The sequence below is a fragment of the Lactuca virosa genome, chromosome 9 (genome assembly GCF_052849685.1).
Source record: "Lactuca virosa cultivar CGN04683 chromosome 9, Lactuca_virosa_CGN04683_v6, whole genome shotgun sequence".
In the NCBI taxonomy this organism is placed as follows: domain Eukaryota; kingdom Viridiplantae; phylum Streptophyta; class Magnoliopsida; order Asterales; family Asteraceae; genus Lactuca; species Lactuca virosa.
The window spans coordinates 275,618,752-275,639,003 of record NC_136434.1 but is presented as its reverse complement, the minus strand read 5'-3'; the positions used below and the strand labels follow the sequence as shown (position 1 = coordinate 275,639,003).

The following is a 20,252-nucleotide window of genomic DNA, read 5'->3' as shown; positions in this document are numbered from 1 at the left end:
AATTCTGCGTCTGCCCCTGAGGACGAAGGAAGAAAGGATATCACAAAAGATGTCAAAGAAGGCTGTTGTTCCAAAGGGAAAAACAGTTAGAAAGAAACATAACAACAAGACTATTCACTATTGTTGAAGGTAAAGTAATTTAAAAATCAAAACTTATTTTTGTAATTATTTCACTTTATATTCATAAATGGAATTACATAACATTGAACGTGTTTTGCATATAAAGTGATAAAGAATCATGTTGAAAAAAAAATCTCATATAAAAGAAAGAAAGAAGAACAAAAATAAACGTCAATTGGTCAATTATGATTCTAATCTGAGGACACTCGTCAAATTAAAATGGAAAAACAGAAGAAAACAACTTCTGAAAAAAAAAAAAAAAAAAAAAACAAAACAAAACAAAATAATTCTTGTAGAAAATGACATTTTATGTGAAATAGGTGACCACATGGATCGTTGCTATCAATTATTCAAGGACTAATTTCATTTCATCTAATCATATATGAATGTAAAGAAAAAGTATTCATTTTGTTTTTTATATGTATAAATACTAACAACAATTATATCCGTATGTGTATATAACAATTGAGTAAGTCTGTATTATAAAACAAAGTTAAATAACATTATATGCACATATGACTTTATAAAAATTTCTAGTAACTATTGTTTATAATAAAACAAAATTTTGTTTCATTTTATTCATATTCGTAATAGGTGTTCCCATGGATCTTTATTCACCATATTTCAAGGATTGAGCATACAATAAAAAGAGTCTTTTAGGTCTATGGGTAAGTTTGCTAAATTTGAAGTTGATTGATATACTTTAAAGTTAAGCTTTTATGTTCTTTATGACTTTGACTCTTTGAAAATATGTAACGTCACAAAAATACTAAGAAAAAAAATTCATTTCAAACCACCAAAACCATACAATCATTTGTTCAAAGCCAACCAATATATAAAGTATTCTCAAACATCATAGTAAATCAAATAGATAGTGCATAATAAATCGTCGGGGGATGCAATGCGATTAAGTTGTGCCATTTCCCTTGGAACCAGAAGTACCTGGAACATTTTAAACATAAAACCGTAAACACAAAGTTTGGTGAATTCCCTAAAATACCACATATCATACATAAAATCAGGCTCCGCCCACACAACTAACGCCCCCTTACACCGGGCCCGCCCAACATATATGCAAGAGTCACAAAGACAATCTAACATCCTACATAGTATAGTGAGAAAACTCACCTCACAAATGCAATCAACAACTAACATACTCACACAGACAAAAAGCAGGCTACACACCTCCCAATGGATCATACAAGGTAAACTCTTAACCTAGCTTCTAAAACTAGCAATATGACCAAAAGTCAACCATGTCAAAAAGTCAACAGTCAATGGTGAAAGTCAACTTCAAAAGGCCACCCAACCCAATCGCAACCAATTCCACTTCCACGTTGTGGAAAACATGCCACCACGTCGTGGCAACATCTAAACGAAACAGTCATTAAATCCCTCTTTACCATGTCGTGGTGGGCATCATGCCATGACGTGGTTTCTGACTGAAACAACTTATTTTATTAAGCTCGTAATCTGGTAAACCTCCTTTACAGAGGGCTTCTAGGGACTCCAAGGTCTCATAAAAATCCAAACATTATGGACTTGCATGACCCATGCATGTCCCTCACTCAAACTAGGTTAAGTGGTAATAAAATGACCTAGAACTCATGTAAAGCTTACAAATCTCATCCAAATTCTAGATCCAAAAGATATTAAGCTCAAGGGACCTTGGTGAACCATAAAGTTGCAAACTTTATCTCATCTCATCACTCAAACTTCATATATGGACCAAAACATGCTAAGAAAGCTAGATCTACAAGAAAGGAATCATAAAAATGGGAACTTGAGGACTCACAAATATTCCAAAAGATGCCTAAAAGGATGGAGGTGGCTTGCTTGTTGGATTCAACCACTAGAGACTCCTTCTTCCCTCCAAGGTCACGAAACACCAAAGATGAGCTTAAAACTTGCAAGGAGACTAGGGTTTTGTCTAAGGAACTTTGCAGGTGATGGAGGCTGAGGGTGGAAGGAACCCTAGTCGTCGCTTCCCTTAAATAGTGCACAAAACTTGGAAATTTAGGGTTTACATCGTTGCCGTCACCAAGTTATGGGCAATAAATGTTCACATTGTCGCAGCCAAGTGAAACACGTGTTTCATGCAATGCTACCATGTCGTGGTGATACTTTCACCACTTCGTGATCGCCTAGAAACTCAAAAATTAAAGATGTAAAATTTATATGTAGAACTGGGTGTTACAAAATGGTTGTAAAAGTTGATAATTGATAAACTAAAGTCTAAAGTAACTAAAGAGTCATTTCATGATATATTGGGGATACCAATGGGTCAGAAAGCACTTGCGGATCTGCCACTTCCATATATACCTGATGAAGCTAAATATTATGATGAATGTATGGAGTATTTTGAATATGTCCAATGTATCATATTGAAAAATGTTGAAAATGCAGTTATGTATACAACAATAGTAAATATTAACGTCAAAATGAATTTCATTGTTCTTTTTATCAACATTTTTTGTGAATCAACTACAATGACTAGATGCAATCTTTCTCCAACAAGCTATATATCAATATATGTGGATATGAATAACAATTACTGTGACATTCATATTTTCAAGGATAATTTAAAATTTTTGTTTATGCTTATTTAATTTAAGAGTATAAAACTTAATACGAAATTTGTTCCCAAAACATAATGTATTTTTAAAGAAACATTTTTCATTTATACATGAAAACCTTGGGATGTCATCATTCTATACATATACATAAGCATGAACATGTTTCCGTCACTGATCACCATTAAGAAAGAGTGGGAAAATAAATGTAAGAGCTTAGTATTGTAATATTTAATTTTAGAGATAATAAGAATCAAATGCGTCATTACATTTATTTGTTAAATCATCCATTAGGCTAAAAAATTAGCATCCGAAAAGTTGTACCGTTTTTAAGCTGGTTAACATATTTGGATAATACTCGTTAACGTGATTTCAAGGATATAAGATTCGTAAAAATCCGACTCCAAAGGAAAGAGTAATGGATTTTATAGAAATGGAAATCAACTGCGTAATTAAAATTAATTACGTCAAAACGGTACTTAGAGATTGATTGAGTTTTGACTAAAAGTGCAAAAAGGAGTTTCTTAGTACTCCTTAAGATATAAACTTTAGGACAAAGTTTGCCGAAAATGGGATCCGTGTGAGAGAGATGTGATTTTTGTAAAATCATTTATTTTTACTGCTGCTAGGCATGAAAATGAAAGTCAAAACTAGCCAAAACAACCTAAAGGAGAGTTGTAGTATCCGTTGAGATCATCACATAGATATAGAGAGGGCTTAGATCGGAGCTCACACGAAGACGTTATGATTTTTACAAAATCTTTTCGTGCACGCGACGTGCATGTCTCTGCACGCCGCGCACCTGAAACTGGATTCAAGCAGATTGCGAGTGACGTGGCCAATTTGGGAAGTGACACATGACATTATCTGGATGGAGCCACGATGACCACGTGCAACGCGCACAGATATTTGCGCCACGCGGACCCCAAATCCATGACTATAAATAGAGAGGCTGGGGAAACCATTTCTGCACACCACTCTCATTCACTCTCTCTACAATCTCGATGTAGTTGTCGTTAGGAGAGGTCCTCGGAGTCCCGAGCCCGATTCAATCCTACATCAAAGGTTTCGTGCGGCTAGGGTGAGTTCATGGCCCGTGTTTCATTATTCTTAATGTTTTACGGGGGGACATGCTTATCAAATGGTTTTATCAAAATATATTTATATTTATAAATATCAAATCATTTTAAAGCTTAAAGCCTTAAGATAATGTAGTTGTAGAAACTACACCTACTTGTAAGCTATGATATTATGCCTAAGATTTATTATGCACGATAGTCTAGGAAGAGATAATACCTAGATGTTATAATGGTCAAATCCTTAGGATAATATAGTACCTAGAAATTATGCTAGTTAAAATATAGGGATATACATCGTACCTAATCGTTATTCTGCCCAAATATCTTGTTTTCAAATAACCATAATTATGGTATATATATGAATACTTATATATACAAAATAATTATGAGATCAAAAGTTATAATTATCAAATATAAGATAAAAGATTTATATTGTGATAGTTATAGGAAATCTCTAGGAAATATAAAAGATAAAAGATAAAAGATAAATACCTAAGGTCAATGCGTTAGTGAGCTGTTAATATTCATCCAAAGGCCTTGATTAAATCCGGCATTCCCCGGTACCTATAATCGTTAATCTTGTGAGATCTAGGAAGATATGTATAAATCTATACGGGGATTGACAACCCCACATGTAATTGCTAGCTACAATCCCGACATGATAACTTTCTTATTATTCACTATTTGATGGCCGATGAAGTGTCGTGGCGGGGCAAATTATTAGTCAAACGGAGTCGATTATGGGGGCTCATGGTAATACATTAGAAACACCTTAGAGATCCGACTACCATTAGGGACGCCTTATAGTGGTAGATAAAATACATTAGGATTAGTTAAGCATCCTACAAATATAGTAAAGTAGGATTAATAAAACATCCTAAAAGATATTAAGATATGATCGTTAGATATCCTAAAAAGATAGTAAGCTAGGATTGATAAAATACTTTAGGAAATGTTTTTCTAAAAGAAAAAGGATTCTTAAATTAATACAACCAAATAAAAGCTGAAAACTATAAAAAGTTGTGCACTCACCAACATTATGTTGGAGTTTTCAAAAATACATGTATTCTCAGGGAGATGAGTGTGGAGGATAGTTGTGTCAAGGAGGAGGAGGTCTTCAATGAAGCTTGTTGGAGTTTAGTTTCGTCTGTTTATCGTTTTTAGTTCGGTTTAGGATGCGTGCTTGACTTTTAAAACAATGTAATCCCAAAATAATTTATAATAAATAAAATAAATGTTTGTGATATACCTTTGTGTTATGTTATATATATATATATATATATATATATATATATATATATATATATATATATATATATATATGCCTCGGCTCAATCTCCCCACGTTCGCATCGCCTGACGTTTCCGCCGCTGGTTGGGGGTGTGACAGATTGGTATCAGAGCTACAAGTTATAGCAAACTAGTAATTCCTTAGGAACTATGACTATAACCTAGAGCATAAAACTCTGAATTAGTTAAACCTAATAAAAGTATTACTATTAATTACTGTACGAATAGAATACTTACGGGAGAGGTGCCTAGGCTAGAAAAATTGTTGTTTGGGTTGTTGGATTTCAGAACGGCTATATGCTAAAATGGTCCTGCCCTCCGACTTTTCCTACCTGACCGATCCTTGCTTAGTGGTCTTGAAATATACAAACATAGAATTAATAAAATACCCTAATCAAACACTATTTAGATAAAGAGTTATATAAACTCTCATAAATACACTCTTGTATCATAAAAACTATCCATTCAAATCACAACTTAAGATTTTAAGGTAAAAAACGAATCCTAGGGTTATTCTCGTACTGCAACCATACACAACTAGACCTAGAAAGCGCAACTAAGTTTTATTATTGTCCGACCGACGCACACCTAAACTTGGATGTCGTAGTTGACAACCTGAACGTTATAGGATTTATGGATCAGTAGTTTAGTGCGCTTAGTTAAGAAATTAGGCCGAGGCCTACAGCTAGAGGATCTTCAAATCAGTAGCATAGATCGACTTCCTAAAGACTAGAGCCTTAGATCAAGAGCTAGTGCAAGAGGATGGTACTCCTTGAGGATATCCAAAATAGAGGCAGACATACGACATACCTCCCATATAGAAAGTTACCTAAGATACGGTACTATATATATATATATATATATATATATATATATATATATATATATTATCATAAACATCTACATGTTTGATGTATTATGCAGGAAATCAAGGTGATATGGAGGATATGTGGGACTGGGTGTCACATCCTTATCCAGAAGAAGATCAAGTGGTGCCACGCACGCCTGAAGAAGAGAGCGACTATGATCTGATGATGCCCCTACCACCTACTCTAGTATCAGCTAACGAGGATCCATTTGAAGATGAAGAAGAACCCAGTGAGGAGAAGCGCCATGGCGATAAGATTAGTGGAGTACCTGCAGACAGTTCAACCTACCGAGATTCGTCTTCCCACCAGGATCATAAGGAGACTCGGGAGGAGGACCCTACTGAGTCGGAGTCATCCCCAAATATTTTGGCCGTACTTCCCCCATCCTCTCTCCATATTCATGCTCCGAGATGCAGGATTATCACTACCCCCAGAAAATCTGTTCCCATCCCATCCCGCAAGAGGGCAGCCTCACCACCATCATCCCCAAATCCATCAAAGAAGCCTTGCCCCACCCATATATGGACACCCCAGGTAGACGAGTGGATCCAGGAGGATAGTATTGGGTTTTATGATATCGGAGAGTCGTCCCAGGCGCCAAGGCATGATCCCATCCCAGAGGATCCCACAGATCGTGCTATCTCGGTGCTAGTCCATCGAGTAGCATGACACGAGGATCGCATACATCAAGTGGAGGAGGACCGCAACTCGCTGAGGAGGGAGGTCAAGTTGCTAGCTGGTAGAGTTAGGGAGTTAGAGTAAGGGAGAGATTATGATGAGATAAGTATCCTCCACACATATGATCATCTGGAGGAGACTTATTCTCTAGTACAATATCAGCAGATCGTGATTGAGAGTATTGAACAGCGTGTGAGGGAGACAGAGTTGAGTTTGTTGGTGTCTGAGATAGGTGCAGCCACTATGGAGGTCATGATTGGTTGCCTCCAGTATCAGTTAGCACAGATAGTGGCTTGGATGTTAGTTTGTTTTGGGTTGTGATAGATAGTTCTACCCTAGGGAAGCTAGGAACTATGATTTTTTTGGGTTTGAGGGAAGGAATAGTAGTGTAGCAAATAATAGGAACCCGCTACGTCTTTTGTTGTAAAAGAGATACTATTCCTGCTCAAACCACACCGTTGTAAACTCTTTTGGAAAATCTAAATGTAAAAATTTTGAAAAAGTTAATGAAAAATTGTGTGATCTTAATGTTTATTGTGTTACTTATTTGATTATTTTCTTGATATAGTTAACTCTCATAACTAAAATATCAAAGTAAAACTCAAAATCTATCATAACAACTAATATATGCCATAAAATTTAGAATCATGCCTCGCACTAGAAGGAACCCATGATAACCTTAACCCAATCCCGAGCCTATGAGCTCAGCCGCGATTGAGGCATTAGTTGCCCAACACTTAGCTAATGTAATAGCAAGCTTAGAAACCATTAGGAATTTAGGATCAGGAGGCAACGGAGGTGAGAATTCGTAAGGAGATAATCAAGACCCAACTAGAGTCTGTTCATATAAAAATTTTATGAACTGTAAGCCAAAACGCTTCCATGGAAACAAAGTTGTGGTTGTAATAACTAGGTGGATGAAGAAGATGGAGTCTGTGTTCGAGATAAGCTTCTTTCTGGAGGACTATAAAGTCAAGTTCGCCGCCTGCACCCTGGAAGATGCAGCCCTAAGCTGGTGGACTAGTTACACAAGGACCATGGGCATTAATGTAGCAAATGCCATGTATTGGAGTGAGTTAAAGCAACTTATTATTGGGGAATACTGTCCACGTGAAGAGATGAAGAAGCTAAAGCACGAGCTGTGGAACTTGACGATGCTGGAAGTTGATGTTGCCACCTATACGATCCGTTTCAACGACCTTGCCTCCTTATGTCCAGGGTGAAAGGTTTTGAGCATTCTAACACTCCTAAGGTGTGCATGCAACCCTAGAAACCATGGATCTATGTTTTCTCTATTATACATGCAAACTTTCATTTTTCCAAGGTTTCATCCTAACTAGCATATCATGAAGTATATGTAATACAAAAAAACTAGTAGAATGACATACCTTTTCTTGTAGATTGATTCCTTAAGCCTTTAAGAGCCTAGTGCCCCAAGTGTTGCACCTCAAATGGAATCACACAACACCACCAACAATAGAGGAATTTGAGAGGAGGTTATTTGCACTCATAAAATCGGCTTGCCCTCTTGTAAGCTTACTTAAGTACTCATTTTAGTAGCTATCGGGTCCTTTATATAGTGTGACAAACTAGGGTTACACCATGTAAACCCTAATGACTTTCCATATCCCTCATGCTCCATGGGTTAAAACCTCCATGGAGTATCCATGGCTCACCACATGGGTTTAGCCCAACATAAAGGATTATGGATCATAAGCCCACTATATTGATGGGTTTTGAGCATTCTAGCACTCCTACGGTGTACATGCAACCCTAGAAACGTTGGATCTATGTTTTCTCTAATATTCATGCAAATAAGAATTTTCCAAGGATTACATCCTAACTAGCATGACATGGGGTACTTGTAATATAAAAACTAGTAGAATGACATACCTTTTCTTGTAGCTTGGATTCCTTAAGACCTTGTGAGCCTAGCACCCCAAATGTGATGACTCAAATGTTTCACACAACACCTACAACTCTTGGAATAACTTGAGAGAAGAACACTTTGATCACAAAATCGGCTAACCCTCCTTGTCTTGTAATAGTCGCCATTTTGCTAGCTATGGAGCTCCTTATATAGTGTGCCACATGTAGGGTTATACCATGTAAACCCTAATGTACATGGATTTTCATTTCCCCATGATCCATGGGTTTTAACCTCCATGGAGCATCCATGGAGCACCCAATGGGTCCTAGCCCAATCTAGTGAATCATGGACCATAAGCCCACTATATAAGAATGAATGATTTACAAATCAATCCCCATATATTTAATTAGTCTCTTTTTGATCACAAAATTAATTCCAAATTAATTCTTGATCAATACTAATTAAATAATTTGATTTCATATTAATATATTAGAACTTATAATATATTAACAAACCATAAGTGTCCTTATTCTCATTTTGTCTATCCAACAATTGTGATGAAGATGCAACCCAAATGGACCATGCCAAGTCGGGTCAAGTACATACTAAATATAGTTATGGACTTAGACACCTTATCCAACATATATAAGAATGAATGATTTACACAATCAATCCCCATATATTTAATTAGTCTCTTTTGATCACAAAATTAATTCCAAATTAATTCTTGATCAATACTAATTAAATAATATGATTTCATATTAATATATTAGAACTTATAATATATTAATAAACCATAAATAACCTCTTCTAAATTATCCATCCTTCAGATTGTTCCGGTGCCATGCAACCCAAATGGACCATGCTACTATCGGGTCAAGTACATACCAATTATAGTTATGGAGTTAGACACTAATCCAACAGTCTCCCACTTGGATAAGTCTAATAACTATTATTGCAAGTACGACTCCACAACCCGACTAGCAATCGTAGCTCTTAAAAGTCGTTGTCGAACTCTGACCTAGTCAATGACGCGTCCATTAGATAAGGGATCATATATTCCTCCATTCTGAATATCATATGGACTGAGACATGGATTATAATCATTCTCTCTGTCCATCTGTTGTTTCCTGATTTCCGATTTATGACGACTGACTAATTGAACAAATCAAATTAGTCCAGGCCTGGTGTCAATCACTAAATCATCGAGGGGCCCACAGATATCGCTTTTATCCACATCGGGTAAAAGGAACGGATAAACTTTGAGCCAAATGCTTGCTTGTACTTACTCATCAAATTACACACAACAATATGTTTTATAACATCCAAGTTACTGGTGCGTTTACATATGTCAATGTGCAACCGACTCGCAACTACAACTCACATGTCTCCGTTTCAAGAATATAAGATATTATCGTCTCATGATCACTCGTGATAAAATCCATGAAGTGATTCAAATGAGCGTGGGTTGTATCCAATACTCGAATCTTATTCCAGGAGTACTCATGAACACTGTAGCAAACTTGTGCTATGACTAACACACCTTTACAGACCCATTCATGACAGTCTTGCCTCAATACCTACTTCCAAAGTATGATCGCCTGTGGATGGTTTGAATAACGTAGTTATTCGGGAAGTCAAAACATGCAAAGTGAAACACAAGAATAATACTAATCCTATGTGGCCCAAAGCTTCTGAGTCCCATATTGATTACTCATTATTCATTGTATAATGTTTCGAATAATCAACTTAATACTTGAATTAAACAATAGTTATGCCATGCTCCAAGCATGCACACTATGTTTGTCTAAACAATAGTTATGTCGTGCGACAAGCATACACACTATGTTTGTCTATGGTCCTTACTTTTTGAAATAGATCAATTGAAAAACATTTAAATGATGCTCGTTTCAAAATTCCAAATCCTTATTGCAAGTGTAAGAATTCCAAATTCTTGTCACTGCTAGAAAGTGTTAGATTCTAAACTATCATGCAAAGATTCTTTTGTAATGTCTAGGTGCCAAAAGTCACAGAGACTTGACCAATGATATTACAAAATATTCCTTTAGCACTACTAGAAAACAACCCTTTAATGACGCGCAAACAATGACACTCGCTGATAGAGGACGCGCATTTGTGGGTGCCCTAAAAAATAATGTCAGTTTTGCAAAATTTGAAGGATAGAGGACACGTATTTGTGCGTGCCCTAAAATTAGTGTCCAAAAAAAAAATTAAAAACACGGAGGGCACCTATCATAAAAAAGCGTGTCGTCTAAAACTGTCGCTTTATATTTTTCTTTATGAACGCGCGTTCTCCAATTTTTTAATTGCCGAGGGGGGAATGAAATCCAAAAAATAAAAAACCCTGCCTTGATACTCTCCTTCTTCTTCTTCTTCTTCATATTTTGTAAAATCCTCTTCAATCAAAAGAAACCCTAAAAGCATTGTGTGTAAAAGATCGATAATTTCATACTTGAATGTTCCTAAAATCTTCATCGATCAAAAGAAACCCTAAAACCCCGCCTGATACCCACCTCAACTACCTCCAACCCACACCGACTCTTCAGGCCTCGCACGACGATGATGTACTGACCGTATCGACCAACACTTCATCCACCATCACCATTTGCAGCTCTCTCACCCCATCCTCGAGGAAACCGATTCGCTAACCCTCACGAAAAAGAAAACAAAAATGACCTATGATTAGGATTACTCGATCGGTGTTGTGCTCAAGAAATCGACTCGCTATTGCCGCCACCTCTCGCCCCCTCGCCATTTCCGTCACTGTTAACTCTCTCGTGATTTACAGGATTACTATTTAGGGTTTATCTTACACAGGTATATTCTTTTTCTCCCTAAGCAGGTTAATTCGAATAATCTGAAAGTCAATCAACTCATTAAATTCGGTATTTTTGTGCCGAATATGTTTATTGATCAACCATTTCTCCTCGATCTACTTTATTTTTCAGTTCTTGAGGTACGATCTATCCGTGGTTTTCTTTGAGTCTTCTTTTGGTGTTGGTGTCGTTTAATCCTTTCTGAATGTCGGATAATGCTTCAGAGTGTAGATGCTATCTTTGTATGTAAATTGATCTTGTAAATTCTTTCTTATGGGTTTTTACTTGCTGTTTTAATCAAGAAAGAGGCATTCATTTCCATGATAAGTTTGATCTGGATGAAGAAACTAAATATTCATTGGTTTTCCGCGCGGGGGTTGATGATAGTGGTTATGATGAAATTGAGGACGTTTTTGATTCACAAAATAGTGAAACCTTTGGAAATGTTGTGAATGAAAATGAGTTGTATCCATCTGGTTCTTTAGATGTACAAATGAGGTAAAAAATGTTGTAAATCGTGTCATTATTATATTTATATGTATGTACCGGTGTTTGTGACTAAGTTTTTGTTGTTTCAGGATTCAAGATAATCAACAACATGTTACGGATATAGAGAAGCACATGGTAGATTTAGTTTTTCACCACCTAACTCATTGTTTAGATGTATGTGTATGTTATTGTCTTTTGTTTTGTTGTAAGTAATATACTAGTTATTGACTAACTAATAATAATGCAGTTGTATGAAGAAAGCAGGCATGGTTCAAAATCTGAGTGTTAGTCTTTTGCAGCAATCCATAAATCTAAATCTTGTTTAAGTTTACCTTTTTGTAATAGTTAATAAGTTAATAGTTAATAGTTATGTTTCTTCCCTTCCCTGGTACATAGTGGTTAAATAAAGAAAAAGAAAGTGAAAGTGGTGATAAAGGGCTGAACACGACTGCAACTGCATATGCCCCTCCTAAATCTAAATCTAAATCTTAATCTAAATCTAAAGCTCAGGAGGATAAGACAACAAGCTGTAGTCAGGTATCACAACCTGGAGTTGGAGTCCCTCGTGCACTTCCTGCTACTTCTGCTTCTGCTTCTGCATCATCCTCTTTAGAATCTGGAAATACTTCTCCTGCCCCTGCAACTGCAACTGCTCCTGGACCTGGATTATCACCAACCTCATCAATGGGATCTCTCACCTCTGACAAATCAACATTAAACCCTCATGCAAAGGTTCAATATACTTTCATTTACTTGGGAATATCTACCAGACCAGTCATAGCAACTATGGCTATCACTTTCAAACTATAAAGTACTTAATTTAAATTGAAAAAATGGGACTACATGTTAGATTTTTATTTTTTTTAATGGTTTTTGATCCATTATTCCATCCACTTAAAATAAGAAAACAAAAAAAAAACATCTTGATTCTCTCTCTTCAATTAAAATGACAAAATAGTAAGAGAAAAGGTTCACTTCTCTTGACTTGTTAACAAAATGATAACCTTTTAATTTTTACAGAAAGGAAATTGTCTTAAACAAACAAAACATTAGGCACAAGGATGATGACATGGATTGCTGATTGTTGATGACATGGATCTTATTGATGAGGACAGCATGTTATCTGAAGAGGACTTGAAGAAACCTCAGCTCCCACCTGGTAAATGTTAAGAGTTAGGGTTTTCATTGTTTTTTTTTTGTGGATAAGTGTGTAGATGTTAAATTGGACGAGGTGAGATTTTCTTGTTTCTGACTGCATATTGTGATGAGGTTTTGCAGTTGGTGATTGTGAAGTTGGAAGCACAAGGATGGTGAAGAATATGCAAAAGGGATGGATGGATGCACTTACAAAAATTGAAAATTCATGAATTATCATACCTAAGTGTTAACTGAGCGGATAATATGAAAAATAATAACAGGTATTAACTTTAAAAAAAAAAAAAAAACTTTATGAAATGCTTTTCTCATGTTCACAGTTAAGAAGCTTATTTGACTTCGTCAACACGACCATGACATCAATATTTGTTTCTTATCCATTGCTATATCTATATATGGCTACTCCATATTTCCCTAATATTTATAGTGGTGATTATTACTTTTTTCAGACGATTGTTGTTTTTGTGATAACCATACATTCATATGCCTTTGAGAAAAGTGGGTTGGAGGAGGTATCAATGGTAGCACTTTATGGCTGTGTCTGGCTACAAGCTTTTGTGGTCACATTGGAGACCAAGTAAGTTACCAACACCTGTGATTTCAACTATTAGAATTCATCTTAACCATTTGTATTTGTGAAAATATTTCCCTCTCTTTCGACAGAGCAATACATCTTTCTGAATCATTTTCTCAAACCAACTAGTCTCCCGCCTTCTTTGGTAGGACAAAAAAGTTGCAATTTTTGTCTCATTTACTTAATACAATAATACAACCTGTTCTACTATTCTATCTTGTCCAGCTTGTCTAAAATAAAAAATTCAAAGAATGATTTTTTATATATATGTACTTTTTTGTCGAAAAAGAAATGTGTGTATACACGATACATGCTGCTTTAAATAAATCTGTATGAAACCGAAACTCAGGAAGGATCTCTATGTATGGAAAACATGAAAACGGACTACAGTAAGGGCTCGTTTGTTTTTTGGCAAAAAAAAATTTTGGACACTTATATCTGCGGGCGGGTAGATGTTTACCAAAAAGACCGTTTGTATTCTGGAAGGCAAAAGAACTCAAAAAGACTTCTTTATCACTTTTTGTATGAAGGCATAAAAATATACTTTTGGTCCACGTCTTCTGCCACAAATACAAAAAAAGACTAAAGACATTTTACCACTTCCAAAACAAACACCACCTAAGTGAAAAGAGTGATCGTGTTTAGTTTAAGTTGGACCTAACAAAAGCAAGCACATAAGCTAGAAGCTCTTCTACTAAACAAGTGTATATCACCTGTTATAATAGCGGTCCAATTGCTGTTTTAACCTACTCTTTTTAAGGGTAGTATCCGGACAAATCTTGACCCCTTAGGACTTCACTCTGATCATGAAATATGGGAGGTAATAAAAATATAAATAAAAATGAAAATTCATATTATTATTTTTTATTATTAATTTGACTGATTCGTGCAGGCATTGGAGAAATGCCAGCTTAAGAGTACCACTAGTAGTCTCCCAAACTGTTTAGATTCATCTGGTAAGAACACTGTAGAATTGAATTCCGTCCATTTATGGAATGGAATTCAAAATTCCAATTCCAATGTTTTTTTTTGGTAAAACAGTGAGTGATGAAGGAGAAAATTGGAGTATGGGTCAACGACAGCTGTTCTGTTTAGGAAGAGTGTTGCTTATGAGAAACAAGTTCTTAATTCTTGATGAAGCAACTGCATCAATTGATTCAGACACATATGCCACTGTACAAAGGATTATAAGGCAGGAATTGTCAAGTTGCACTGTTGTAACAGTTGCTCATAGGATTCCAACTGTTATAGACAGTGACATGGTCATGGTCCTCTCCTCTGGTATGTATCTTATTCTTCAGAAACCCATATATCTCATAAAATGACACAATTACCTTCTACAAAATAGTAAAATTTCATGTATAATAGGTGAAATGATGGAATATGATGCGCCCTCCAAGCTGATGGAGTCAGATTCTTATTTCTCAAAGCTGGTTGCTGAGTATTGGTCCAGCTGCAGGAGATGATCCACGGGTAATTTCTTTTCAAGTTAAAAGTAAAAGTAAAATTTCTTATTATTTGTTATATGTATATATGTATATGTATGTATATATATGTATACACATATACATATATCTGTTTATTCATTATTCTTTATGAAGATTTGAACTTGATAGTAGATGATAATAATGGAAATTTGGAAGAATAATATGCAAGTTATACAAAAATTTCGAAAGGGTATTTTGGGTATTTGGTAGTAGATATTAATCCACAAGAAAAATCTTTACTGCATGATTGGGTGAAATCATTGTCGTTCTTAAGTTTTTTTTTTCCTTTTTGGGTATTTGGTAGTATATATTATTTGTGCACATTGAATAGGAATTACACTGTCAACCTTGTTACATAGGTGGTGAAAATTTGTTTTTTTTTTCAGGGAAACTGGGTTTTTCAAGATTTTAATATTAAAAGGGAAGCAGGGGGCTTCATTTAGTCCTGTTTCAAGGGAAGTGACAGTTGAGGTTTAAATAACTACCTTGAGATTCATCTATTATGGACTGGAAAAGGGACTTGTTGTGTACCTACTCAAGGAGATTTTGGACCTCTTATCTCAGAAATCAGTGCTACACCAAGTAAAATTCTTTCATGAAATTGCTTTTTCTTAACTTTTTGCTCTTGATTGACAAAACGACAAGACAACCCCATTTACTTGTTTTTTTTACAGATTTCGTCCCTACCGTGAGCAACAATCCACCTTCCAACAACAAGAAGAGTAATACTTTTTTGATTGTATGGATTTTGGTTCCGGTTGTAGTTGTGAGCTTTCAGATGTTATTAGCCTTGTATATTCTTCGTCAACGAAGGAAAAAAGAAGAATAATGATGACACTTATGATGAAGTTGATTTTGTTGAATCTTTCTTTATGACATAGATGAATAATGTTTTCCATTGTTTTTCCTTTGAGTTTCTTTATAACGTTTGCTAATTTGCAGAGTTCCTGGGAATTGACACGAAGCCTTATACTTTTTGTTATGGAGACTTGAGATATGCAACAGATGATTTTAGTCCTGCAAATAAGCTAATAAGCTCGGGGAGGGTGGTTTTGGACCTGTTTACAAGGTACTTCTATACTCTTTTTTTAATCAAGAATTTAATTTTTTCTTTTTAAACTCGAATGGAATGGAATGGAATGACAAAAGAATGGAACAGACAGGTCCAAAATTTTATTTGAGACCTTGAAAGATCCCTTCATTCTTTTTGAGATCCCTTCATTCTCTTTGAGATGAAGCATTTTTTGACTGATCAAGGGGAGAGTAGCTTTAGTCACCGGTGAAAGTTTGCTAAATTGGTTTGTAAATTGTAATTCAATTCTCCATCTTCAATGTTTACATTTTTTTTGATCAGGTTCAACACTTATAGGTTCTGAGAAGATATATAAAGATAGATACAGAACTTCGTTCACCTGTGGAGAAAGATGAAATCAAATCTGAGGTAACAATTTATAAAAAGTTAGGATTTAAGTAAAAAAGAAATAGATGATTGATGAATAGTATGGTGGGTGGGTGTATAACTGTTGTTTTATGAAGTTACCCGACAAAAGGATTCTAAGTATTATATAATACAATTTTATCTAAATGCTTTGAATTATAAGAATAAATAGTAATTAAAAAAATATAATATGTTGTCACAGTCTGCAAGAGATGCTGGAGCCCTTAGAGAAGCTAAGGACAAACTGGAGAAGTGAGTTGAAGAGCTGACATGGAGATTAGACTTTGAAAAACATTTGAGGGTATAATTTTTTATATTTCTTGTATCTAATTAGTTTGTAAATTTTTGTTACAACTTCTTTTGATTTGTTTTATCTTTCCATGGAACGATTATTTGTATGACATTAAATTTTATGTAATGGATTGTATTTTTTGTATATGATATTTTATTTTCTATTACGAGACATTAAATACAAATTTAATTTGAAAATTAGTAAATCTAGAAATAATATTTTTTTAACATTTAAAATTATGATACGCAAAAATGTGTGTCATCTTCATTTATGACATGGCCTTTCTTGACAGGGGCTTTAATGATACACAATGCAAGTCGTAAATGCACGTCGTAAGGTTACGGCACGCAAATGCGTGTCATATTCCTTTATGACAGGGCCTTCCTTGATACGTAATGCGTGTCGTAAATGCGCGTCGTAAATGTGTGTCGTAATTGCGCGTCGTAAATGCGCGTCATAAATAGACGACGCGCAAAAGCGTGTCGTCTCTCGTTATGACAGGGCCTTCCTTGACACACATTTACGCGTTGTCTGAGCGTTTTACGACACACATTGTGCGTTGTAAAAGGCTGTTTTCTAGTAGTGTAGAGATTGTTATAAGACAATTCCATGGAAACGAAGTCTCAAATTCAAAGTACATTCCTTTGAACATCCTTCTTGCATAAAAGTTTCTAACCTTTTCATCTATTCTTCAACTCCCAATATGGAAACATTCCATATTTTCGATACGACAACTCATTATTAATAGACTCCTATCTATTCATAATAATGTCAATATGGTCCATCCATTACTATACTTCCAACTGTCCTTAAGCGACCAATATTTGGTGAGCCTTAGATTGTCCTTAACAGTTGTTTAACCACTTTAGTCATATCCGATTCTATTCCTTTTTCCCTCTAAATGCCCTAGGCATTCGGAAAATTAGAACACGAGAATATTATAGCATATGCAATCGATCCTATACCCGAAGCATATGGGACACGATTCATGATGTCTAACATAAAGACATGATACTCAATCAGTCTTTTGCTATAATATTTCTATTTGCCATGTTCTCATAATTTTGATTATAAAGTGGGATGCCGTAATCATAATCAAATTTGAGAACACAATTAACATTTCCATATATAGAATTTCCTTATGTTGAACCATTCCAACATAACATTCATATATATTTGACTAAATTTGATTAAAATCTCAATCTAAGCTTTTAGAATTGAAATGAAGTATAAATTCCTCTCCCTTAATTATAGCAAAACAGCTTTTCAAACCCTGCAACTTGCGAATTGAAACATTTGTTTTCTATAATTAACATTGCAAACTTGCAATACTTACCATAATAATTATGCTCCCACTAGCATAATAATCATTATTAGCATAACACTAATGCTCCCACTAGCTTTGACATGTATTCAGAAATTAGTTGGACTTCTAGAAATCAATACTTATTGACTTTCATTACCAAAGTTCAGATTTCTGATACGAGATGCTTCGATAAGACTTTATCTAGGTTTCTCAAAATCATACACCTTTCCTCAGATAACTCACATGTGTGTCTTAACAATTTTAGAACTTACAGCCATAAGTCTGAAATGTTTAGACCTTTGCCATTTCTCACAATTCGAATTATGAAAAGGGATGCCGTAATCATAATGAAATTTGAGAATACAAATATCACAACTGCTATCTCCTTAAAATCTACTTAGTGAAAGCGTTTCCTCGCCATCATTTTCATGAATCGGAGAGAAACCTTATGACACTTAGATTTTATGGTATATGTGTTCCTATCCATGTGAATTTGTCATGACCATAATCACAAGACATGATTAGTGACAAATCCAAACTCATATGGACTGAACTTGTTCAATCTTAATTTCTTGCCACTTGGTAGCACAAGGGCCTACCATTGCTTCCAAGTAGTTATGCAAACAACTAAGAACTCACAGAACTGCATAGTAAACTTTAACTGGAATGGGCACAGAAATAAGAATATGTCAACACGATAGGTCACAAACCTCAAGTCGTGTGCTAGTGTTTAACAATATGTAACATCCCAAAAATACAAGCCAAAAATTTCGTTTTTAAAATCATTTAGCAAACATAATGTTATCACCATAAAATAAAATCATCAATCATGTATCTCAAAATCTCATAAAATCTATCAACATATAACTGTCTCGCATAAAATATCAGAGTAAGCTCCCAGGCTAATAAAATTGTAGTGTGTGCCATGCCATCAACTCGAGCCCATCCCTTTACTAGCTGAAGTACTTGAAACCAAAACTGAAAACTGTAAGCACGAAGCTTAGTGAGCTCCCCCAAACTACCACATACCATACAAAGCACATATAACAAATAACATAACTCTGGGACTACTCCCAACTGCATCGGGACGAATCCCGACATCGGCTTACCCGGCATCGGACTCCTGTCCGGCATCGGGCTCACCCCGACATCCGACCGCATCAGGCTCACCCCAGCATCGGTCTTACCCCGACATCGGGCTTACCCCGACACATACATAGCATAATCATATAATCTGCATCGGGCTTGCCCCGGCATCGGACCGAAGCCCGGAACAAATAACATATAACACATAACTAGCACACATCGGGCTTACCCCGAAATACGTAATACATGGCATAATGACTAACATACATCGGGCTTACCCTGTAACACTTAACACATACATATAACATAATCGCATATACTGCATCGGGCTTTCCCGGCATCGGACCGGATTCCGGGACACATAACACATAACACATATAGATGCATGAATCACAAAGACATCAAGCATAATTAACTACTTCTCGGGAAATCCCCGGCATCAGACCGAAGTCCGGAAACATATAAACTGCATCGGGCTAACCCCGGCATCGGGCTCACCCCGACATACTCTACAATTTAAACGGGTCGGCATTGTGGCCATAGACCCGTTACTACTGGAAGGAAACTCACCTCATGTGACTGACTGCTGCAACTCTGGGTGAGCAATCTCTGTCTGCTGCTCCGTCGACTCTCTGGCTATAAATTTCCATAAGGTACTTAGTCAAAAACTGATAATTACTCTTAGGGTAAAATGACCATTTTACCCCTGTCTAAAGTCAACATCCTGGTCAAAGTCAACACCCAGTTGACCTGACTCGCCAAGTTGATTCACCAACTCGTCGAGTCCCTATTCTTTCATCTGTTCCCAACCTCGACTCTACTCGTCGAGTCTAGCAAGAACTTGACGAGTTCTCCTTCAAACATAACATCGGGACTATCTTTATCTGGCTCGTCGAGTTCATCCTTGAACTCGTCGAGTTCATCTTTATCATATGAGTGTGACTAGTCTGTGACTCGCCGAGTTGTATGAACAACTCGTCGAGTCTGTCTTCATGGGTTGGGAGATTGCCTTGGACTCGCCGAGTGTGTTCATACACTCGCCGAGTCCCATGGTTTCCAGGTCCATAACTACGTCTATTTTGTTGAATCCCCCCTTCTGGACTCATCTAG

At 36.0% G+C, this 20,252-nt stretch overlaps 1 pseudogene; it reads left to right on the top strand.

Annotated features, from left to right (window-relative positions):
* The first annotated feature begins 13,354 nt into the window (after positions 1 to 13,354).
* On the top strand, positions 13,355 to 16,714 carry LOC145140552 (ABC transporter C family member 8-like; annotated as a pseudogene).
* The last annotated feature ends 3,538 nt before the right edge of the window (positions 16,715 to 20,252 follow it).